The sequence below is a fragment of the Phoenix dactylifera genome, chromosome 2, assembly GCF_051530095.1.
Source record: "Phoenix dactylifera cultivar Ajwa chromosome 2, Ajwa_hap1_PhDact_Kaust_v1.1, whole genome shotgun sequence".
Lineage (NCBI taxonomy): Eukaryota > Viridiplantae > Streptophyta > Magnoliopsida > Arecales > Arecaceae > Phoenix > Phoenix dactylifera.
The window spans coordinates 15,837,021-15,845,906 of NC_143191.1; positions in this window are offsets into that span (position 1 = coordinate 15,837,021).

Below are 8,886 nucleotides of genomic sequence, written 5' to 3' on the forward strand. Positions count from 1 at the left end.
TCTAACCAATCTTCTTATCAAATACTTATTTTCTGTTTTTTTTTTTAATTTTAAAATTATGAAAGCACTTTTTAAACAATATGAACATGCCAGACCGGCTACTAAATAGATTGGCCTTGGGCCTATAGGGTTTAGATTTTAGACTCAGATGCAATCCATCACTTGAGGAGTTTGGACTCCATGATGATATCCTTCTAGCCAATTTTGGAGTGGAAATATCTTTAGATTAGAACTAGATGTTTGATTATTTTCTTTCCATTAAATCCAGCCTAGTTTGTTCAAGTTCAATCACGTTAATTCTACTAATGTAATATTTAATTTTTTGACATCTAAATCTAACTTGATCGAAGGCCTGCTGTGAATTTGATACCCATGTATATCTTACATGGTCATAGTATTAAATAAGAGTTAGTCATGAGTAATTATCATATCTTAGACGAGTTGGACATGTATTTGGTACAAAAGTATCCAATTAATTTTTTGGGATAGATTAAAATGTACCCAACCAATTTTGCACCCTTAATAAGGGAAGGTGGGAGTGGGATACGAAATGCCATTACACAATTGGACTTATCATAAATTTTTATTCTATTTTAGAATTGACTTTTGGTATGTGTGGGAATTGGACAGTTGGATTTCTATGGAATAAAATTTAAGCACCAAAATTTAAGAATTATAGTTATATTAAGAACCTTCCTTTCATGTTAACTTGGAAGGCTGCTATCTTTGTTTCTCTTTTGATTGGATAATGCAAAGGTAAAAGAAGCAAAGCAAACCTATTATTGTAATCTCTCTCTCTCTCGCTCTCTCCCTCCCTCCCTCCCTCCCTCTCTCTGAGTGGGGTTGGTGTAATTTGGTTACAACCTGGTAAGTTAAAAGGAAAAAGATCTAGTGCCTTCTTTTTGGTTACAATAAGAAGTCCGGTACTAAAAAAAAAAATTCCAGCCACCCAAGACCGACTCTCTTTTAGCAGTGAGATGAATAAGCTAAAGCCTTGATAACAGAGCTCTAGATTAAGCTAAAAAAAATTCCAGCACTCTTATATTTAAGTGTCGTTCTTTTAAGATACTTTGATACCTTAAGCGTGTTCACCTCTGAATAACGAATAAGCTAAAGCCTTGATAACAGAGCTCTAGATTCCATGCCAAGTGGGCTGATTGCATCAGAAAGGCAAGTAAAAAGGAGTTGTTTTATGCAACACCTCTAATGCACCACCAATGGCTGCTTCTGTCACACTGTTTCTAAAGGATTCACCTGCTAAAATCTTGTAATCCAAGAAATTCTTTCTTTTATTCATGTTGTACATGATCTTTTCCACAGGCATCCAACAAGCACTTGCCATCACTGATTTCCTATATCCTCAACTAAGTTGTTCTCTGTTTCTCTAATCACAACATTTAACTATTTGGCAATGTCTGGCAAAACTCCTGCGATATGTTTTTCCTAAGTGTTTCATATGATAAGTGGCATCTGTGGCTGCAATTTGTTGAGTTGAATTGGGTTCATGTTGAGTTCAAAGTCAGACAAAATTGACATAGAACCAAATCAATCCAGTTTGATTTGTTTGGCAGCTAGACAAAAAATTTCCAACCCAAACCATGCAACCTAATTTTAATATAACTATCAAAACTATCCCAGCCTGAATTATTGTACTATGAAATAGATAAAAGTCAGGTAGACTCCAGTTGGATGAGGACTGAACCCAACTTCTTGAACCATCAGACAACTTACTTGAAGCAAAGTGAATGCATTACTAATGTATCTAAAATTCGATAACTGGAGATCAACAAAAGAAGCTATCCATCTCATTCCACAACTCTGCAACTTTTTCACATTGGCTAGCAGCCATGGTGTCCAAGAGAACTGACCACAATGACCATCCACTCAGATACAGAAGCCACCAAAACGAGACAGCAGAGTTGTCAAGCTCCTCGTCGTCCATGTCAGGGACCTTTGCCTTGGTTTCTTGTAAAATCAAAGAATTCCGACAAAGAGGGCACGCGGCCCTCCCGTGCTCGATCCATCGATCGAAGCAGCTCTTATGGAAGAGGTGCCGGCATCTGAGTTCTCTTATCTCTTCACCTTCCTCAATATTAGACAGGCAGAAGACACACACTACTTGCTCATTTGATCCTTCCAATGGAGACTTACAGGCTGGGTTACAAAGTTCTACACTGCATAGGGTCAATGCCTGCTGCAAACATGGAGCATAGCTGGAAGTGGAAGAAGGTTGAGGACGTCGACCAGCAAATGGACAGCCCCACTGCCATGTTAAATGTGCTGTTGCTTGGAGGTGAATGGACCGCATAACAAGTCGAACAATGGCACTGATGATGGGAATTGGCATGCTCAAACAAGGTGGTAGGACGATGGAGATGAACAGAAATAGCACCAGTTTTGCAAATTCCATGTTCTTAGGACGAGAGGGAGGAGAATATCATGTAGGAGGGTGTCAAGAGTAGAACGAGATATGGGGAGATTGGGGAGGGACTTGTTATTATAGGCAAAGGCTAAAAAGTATTCTCAACTTTTAGGAGGATGAGATCTGGGAGATTAACCGGATATAAAGAAGATTGGACCCCTTGAAGTATTATTGAAGATGGGACCTAGTGAAATTTGTCCCATTAAAGCAGCAACCACTCCATTATTCTTGCCGACGAAGATGGGGATTCACCGCTCCATTATAATGGAGGGTGACTCGGCTACCATTATAGGATAGATTCAGGAGGGTCCGCAGGTGGAGGGGTGGGATCATCCCCTACTCCATGATATTTGGGCGATGGGTAGTGACGGGGAGGCCTTCCTAGCTAAGCATATCTATAAGAAGACTAATAGGGCCGCCGATTAGGAGGCCTCTTATGTGGCTAGTCATTCAGGCGATATTCTATGGATGCAGGAGGGAGAGCTTCCTAGGGCTCTCCGTGATGTTTTGTTTTCTGATTTTATTAGGTGTGTCCGTACTCATGTACTATGAGGTATCCGCTAAAGCTAAAAAAAAAAAAGATGGAGATTCACCTCCTGTGATATGGTTCACTACCACATTTAACCCCTGGGGCGGGGATGTAGCCAAACTAGGTCACACAGGAGGTGCCACTCATATCTATAGCTTAGGTCGCACTGCCACATATATCTTCTATGAGGGTCCCGCAGCCACATTTAATCCTTAAGGCATAGGTCACACACATAAATTTTCTTTAATACTGGTTTGAGTTTCACAGCTGAACATACAACAAATATGATCTTACATGCTTGATCTAAATATACTAATACCATATATTTTCTGCATGATGGGTAAAAAAATATGCAACAGTAATGCAATCGTAATTAAATTTATATAATTATAGATATTTCGTATACAAATAAATTTGGAATCATAATAATATTTTATTCAAATATATTACGAGTTATTTTGCAAATAATTTTAAATAAGTATGATAAAATGTAAACTGCTACTTATCTTGCAAATGCTAACAATTAGGTAACTAAATCACTTCTTAAGGATTCTTCAAGACCTAATAATTTCTAATTATTATTAGAAATTAGTTTCATGCTAATATATTAAATAATTTCTAAAATTCTCTAAAATTTAGAAATTCTAATTTCTAAAATATAACAGTCAGGAAATTCTAATAGGTGAGCTACTAACCTCATCCTGTTTTGCACTATAGAGCAACAGAAGGTGCGATACTAGATCGCCTAGGTCAGCTGAGGAAAAAGAGAGTGTAATAGAGAGAATGTGTGTGAGAGGGGTAGAAGTGGGCACACTACCCTCTCATCCACTAACACATAGGGGAGAAAGGAGGGAGAGATAGAGACTGAAGGGAAGATGTGAGAGATGGTGGAGGTAAGTGGGAGTGCGGGCAAGAACTTAGTTGTATGCGAGAGGGGACGAGGCCACATCAATGTTGGGGGGATGCGAGAGAGGGGGAGGTGTAAGAGGCGGTGGGAGAGGAAGCTTGCGAAAGGGGAAACATGCGTGGGAGAGGGGAAGTGAAGCTAGGGTCGCTAGTTGGGTGAAGGTGCATGAGAGGGGAGAGAAAGGCGGTGGAGAGAGGAGGGGAGTGAGAGTGGCGGTGGAGAGGAAGAGAGGAAAGAGACCGAGTAGGAGTTGCGAGATGGTGGCAATGCGATGAAAGTTTAGCTGGGAAGAGGAGGAGAAGGAGGAAAAGAAGTGGAAGAGAAGGGGCACATGAGTTTTCCGAAGGAGAGGCGATGGTGTTTTAGGAAGGAAGAGGGGCGTCATGGCTATGAGAAATAGGGGATATGTCCCTTATTTTTCTCACTCGGTTGGAGAAGGGCACTACCTTATAGGAGGTCCTGATGAAGGCCTAAGCCATGGATCCTACCCCTAGTGTATTATCTCAGCGGTGCACCAAGCTAATGATATGCAGCCATGTGGACTTCTTGCTACCTCAACATAATGTAAAAAAAGGTAGGAAACAGAACTTGGCTGAGGATGGAGAATGGTGATGTTAGGAAGGTCTGGGATGGGGAACTTGCTCCCAGCTCTCCCGCAGCATGCTCTTTGCAGCCTCCCCCAACCACCCCTCTGCCATCTTCAGTCGCCGCCAAGCCTTTGTCACTGCTTCAGTGTTGCCCTCTGGAACACCACCGACACTCTCAAGAAGCCCTTTCTTAATGCTTCAGCTAGATCCTCAGATCTGCCCATCTTCATTATGGGCCCCCTCTTTGCTCCACCCTAAAGCCTCTTACAGGCTGTCGCATAAAGGATGGAGGTGCTACCGACATGGAAGCTGGTTCTGAGTGTGGCTAGACTAGGACATACTAGGGTCAGTGGTGTACGTGTTGTTCAGATCATAGGACTGGTTGTTAGTATTGGGAACCCTAGCGGTCGCATGCATATATTTTTAAAAAATTTTACAGTGGAAGCATGAATTAAAATATTTAATTTCTATGCATGCTAGAGATCATATCTCTACAACAAAAATAGATCCAGGAATTTAAACATTTATCCTAAACAAGTATGCATGATTTTATGTCTAACATGTAGTCATGCAGAATTTCAGCAACCTAGTTGATTTCTAATCCTAATTTCTAATGAGATCAGATCTAATACCTTTTTGCTTTGAGGACTTTGATAATGCCTTGATCACCTTATGTAGCCGCACACACGTCCGGCCTCTACAGATAGTCCACGCGAAGCTTTAGGAAGATCTTCCTCCACAGGAGTGCTAGCTCGCTTAGAGGTGCTGTAGTGGCTGAACTTTTCTCCCTCGAAGCACTCAACTTTTGATTCTTCTTCGAGAGGATGAAGGATGGAGATGAAGAAGAAGAAGGAGGAGAGAGGGCAGCTAGCTCTCAGAATTTTTCCAGAATTTAGAACCCTTTTTAAAGACCATATCTTTCAAACCCTAGGCGTGGCGGTCTTTTTATAGCCAAAAGACCCCCCACGCCTCACACTTATTTTAGCCAATGAATTTGGCTGATAAAATTTCCAAGAATTTTTAGTGAACCACCAGCTAAGAGAATGAAAAAAATCCTCTTTTAATTTTGCACCATGAATACCTAAAAATCAGGGGGTTCATGTGCCCAAACTTCAACCGCATGCAACCCTGCTTCATGCGCCATGCAGTCCCTACAAATTACGGATTTAATTCCAATCTTTTTAGGAAGATTTGAGGTGCCATATTTTTTTAAAAAATAGCCCACGCCTCCTCTTTCCTCATGCCAAAAATTGGACAAAAATAAAGAGGATAGGCACCACTAATTTTAGGGATAAGGATGAGGTGTCTTTCTTTTCCAAGAAAGAAAACTAGGGTCCTAAAATTTAGGGATTCTTCTTCTTATCAATTTCTGAATTTTTGAACTTAGAATCCTTATCAAATAATAACTTTTAATAGGCTTGGGTCAAGCCCAATCTAATTGGGTCAAGTCCGATTAATTGGATCGAGCCTAATAAACTCGGATCGAACCCAATCCAATTAGGTCAAACCCTGATGTAGCCCAAATTAAATTTTATTCAATTTGGCTTAACCTAAGCTCAATCATTCAATCAATTGAGTTCATTAGCAATCTAATTGCTAATTAATCCTTTAATAATTCAATAATTATTTTACTGCAACTTTTGCTTAGGGTAATTTGTCAATCGAATTGACCGATGTACCTCTAGACGATTCTTAATCGTCGATCAACCATTTGATCAACCTAAAAACTTCTATGCGTGTGACCCCATAGGTTCGAACCTAAGTCGGTAGCACAAAAACGACTTCCTGTACTAATCGAAGTGACCATCTAGCAATGGTACCCGACGTCCGAATAGGCCGAATAATTGCAAAGCAATATTCTAGAATCCTTGGAATATGGTTACTGTATAATTAATCCCTATGACTCCAAATGCGTAGGTTGACTTCAGAGTTATGTCAACTCTTTAATCAGTGCATCCAAAATGTGTTTCAATTTTATAAATCTTGTGACTCCTCATAAGGATTATCCTGGCTAAGGTTTTGCTAAATTGAATACAAGGGCATTATCTTCTGTCACCAGGAGGGATCAATTCCATCTTGATTCACGCACCGACTTCACAAGTACTTAACTGCACCCAGTAGCCTTCCATCACTGAATTAGAAATTCAAATAGTCCGGTACCAAAATACAGTGAGTTGCTTGAAAGTCACCATGGTGATCTCAGGTCTGAGGAATACTTATATCCATATCCACTCGGAACATCTCTTGACAGCAGAGCATTTCGGAACTGGTCACGTTTAGTGAAGTGTACTCCTATACTTCACCTGTGTGACATATCAGTGTCTCTACACTTCTTGGTTAAGAGGACAACCAACGTATATGGCACACAACGACCTATTTTTGATAATGCTATTGTCCTAGTAATAGTATATCGTTTGGTCGCAAACTAGTTTAAGGACTCTTAGATAAATCCTCCTTTATCGTTTAATAGAGTCCTAAGGACTTCATTACATTACTTAAGTTCACGAAGATGCAAAATATGTAATGAAATATTGCCAAATAACTTTTATTAATTTCATTAATTTATATACAATTCAATCATCAACAGGCTGACGATTGTCTTTCAGGACACAATTTCCAACAGTTAGCTGGGGAGGCGGAAATGATGTAGGGGTAGGGGCGGCCATTCCTCTAAGTGACACCGGTAATGGACCAAGTGTTGAAGGAGGTTGTGGGAGAGGGAGTCGGACGGGTGGTCAGAGGTTGGGTTTCGTAAATTGAGATTCTAGGGCATTTGATGATGGGGGCACATGGGAGCCACTATGAGTGCGTTGTTGGATAACATGCAGCATGGGGTGCCAGTGATCACGTGGCTGCTAGGAAGCAAGCAATTCTACAATGCAAAGCTCAAGGTGGAGGAGCTTGAGCTGCGTGTGGATGTCGAAAGCATGGTGGTGGCAGTGGTGGAGGAGATCGAGGTGCGAGAGAGGGAGAGGGAGATAGGATGAGGGTGACAGAGGTCAAGGAAGAGTTGGAGGTGGTAGTGTCAGAGTCCAATAGGGTCAAGGAGGCGTCGTTGAGGGTGCTGGATGAGTTCGTGGAGATGGTGGTGCACAAACGCTCTAATTGTGTGGTTAAGCTAAGGGGAGGACATGAGGTGGCAAGAAGTTCACGTGGCTACCTATGATTGGCATAGGTACCACTGAGCTGGTACACCACATGTAGGATATAAGTTCACGTGGCTTCCTTGCTAGACACGTTCTGACAACCCCTGATTGCTTCTTTTTCTTGGAGGTCAGTTCTCGTATTGCATGGCCCAACTTCAGTCGAGTCGATCAATCTCCATCAGATCGCCAACTCCATCATTTTGGGTTTTGAATGGCAAAAACAAACATTATAAAGTTTTACTTAGCATAGGATCAATGTCGAAGTGGAAGGTTGAAGACATCGACTGACAACAGCCTAACCGCCACATTAAATATGCTTTTGCTTGGAGTTGAAGGGATTGCATAATGAGTCGAATAGCAGCACTCATGATGAGAATCTGCATGCTCAAATAAGGTGGTAGAATGATGGGAATGAACAGAAATTATCACGCCCTAAACACGCCACCTAGGTCGGCCACATGACATGGCCACATACTTCCTAGGGTAGAGCCCTAGAGAATATGCTAGGCCTGAAAATTTATCACAACTTCAATATCCGTGAACCAAAACGATCTCATTTTATAACAAATAGCAAAATTAGTCTAATTGCAGAATTTAATCACCCAACCAGTATCACTGATGCTCTATCTATTTATCCCTTTTTTGTGTGATTTCAACTATAGTCAAGCAACCATAGCCAAGTATTAAGCCACTTGCAACATGCAACTCTAAAAAAAAAGAAAAAGGAGGTTATGAGCTTTACAGCTTAGTAAAAATTCTAAACTGCTACACCATAAGTAATAAAAAAATAATTAATTAGTAATAGTAGATAAAATAAATATCATATCAATACTTAGAAAGCTCAGTAAGAATCTCGAACCGCTACACCATAAGTAATAAAAAAATAATCAATTAGCAATACCAAATAAAATGAATATTGTATCAATACTCAGAAAGCTCATTCAAATAATATACACATAAGTTCTCATTATCATCTTATCAAAGAAGCATATATATACATATACATACATACATACATACACACACATATATATATATATATATATATCAAATATAACCAATTGTTCAATAATAGTTTCTTATGTTATATCATCCGTTTCTTATTAACATGATTTTCAGGTTTCATATCAATTATCCTCCGGCTTTAGACTAACCAAAATTATGACCCAATCCAAGACTAACAAAATTCCACGCATAAGCCTGTGAATGCTATTCAATACGTAAGCCTGTGAATGCTATTCCATGCGTAAGCCCGTGAATGCTATCCCACGCATAAGCCCATGAAGGCTATCACA